This window comes from Manis javanica, chromosome 10 (genome assembly GCF_040802235.1).
Source record: "Manis javanica isolate MJ-LG chromosome 10, MJ_LKY, whole genome shotgun sequence".
In the NCBI taxonomy this organism is placed as follows: Eukaryota; Metazoa; Chordata; class Mammalia; order Pholidota; family Manidae; genus Manis; species Manis javanica.
In genome coordinates, this window is record NC_133165.1 from 23,132,701 (window position 1) to 23,134,176 (window position 1,476).

Genomic DNA, 1,476 nt, shown 5'->3' on the forward strand with positions numbered 1-1,476 from the left:
GGGCAAACCCCTTTCTGTCTGTCACCTCTTTTCATACCCAGGATTCAGTCTGCTATAATTTATTTTATTTTTCAAGCATAAATCCCATAATGGCCTATATGTACGTATGTATGTTTGTGTATATAGATATATATGTGTGTATACATGTATATACATGAGCATATATACACATATACATATATGTGTATATACACACATATAAATCATATATATCTATCTTTGGTTCTCATTAAAAATCAGTTTTCTAGGTTCAAAGGGTAGATCGAACACACTAACCAAAGGTATTCAGCAACTCTGATAGCGGTTAAGAGTAGTATATGACACAAAAAGTAGTAGTGGAGACCCATCATTTAAAGTGAAAATGAAAAAAAAATCATAATAGGAAACAAAGTAATAATGTAGAAAATGCTATAGAAATATTCTCCTAGTCTTCAAACATTATACAGCACAGAAACCCTTAAGGGATCAATAACCACAGTGTTTATGTGTGCCACATGGAAATATTTCCTCTGCAGTGTGCCTGCATTGCTATTTAAATGGAGAATAAATGTTATGTTAGCAATATTTTTATGTAGCCTAGAATTTTTATTAAAAAAAGTTTTTTTCTCTATTGCATCTGGATGGTAAATAAAAGATAAAAATCACTAGAGAAGAAGTTATATATATAATCTTATACAATAGTCTGATTTAAAATGAAACTTTAACAATTTTATTCTTGAAAGAATTAGTTTTTTTTCAAAAATAGTAAGCTGAATTGTAGGTAATTATGTGCTCTAACAACAATAAGATACAAGCTTTTATGGACTGTTATTCTGTGCCCTTAAGGCAATGCTGGACATAACAATGCACCTTACACAATAAAGTGATAATTCAAATAAGAAAATTTAGTAACTTTGGAATTTCTGAAGTTATTTCTGGATTCTATCCAGGGAATTTCGATAATGCACCTATTGTTTTTCACAATTTTTCTAACAAATGAGAATAAAGATAAAGATCATCTTAACATTAACTTTTTATATTATAAAGCACTGCATATTCTAAAGCATATGTCTCAATCATAGGGAAGCTGGAAAACAAAATTATAGAAAGAATATTAAAATTGCACATACCTAACCATCCAATGTTAACCACTCTTAACATATACCATCTCTATTTATGTACATCTATGTATATGCACATCTCTATTTATGATGCCTTATAGATACATATAGCTTTACTTTTCAGCATAGGACCACATTTTATAGATTCCAAGCTATATATCACCATTTTTAACCCTCACTGCATGCTGGGAGGACTCTCATGTTTACTCAAGGACACGTCCTAGTCTACTACTGGTATCCACAGCTTGCTTCCTTTCCTGAGCTCAGCAGCCCTTTCATGTCATCCGTGACTATTACTTCTCTTAGGTGTTGTTACTGCGCACCACACTGTATTCTCACAACGAACCCTACTCCCTCCCCCTAGCAGAGCGGATTT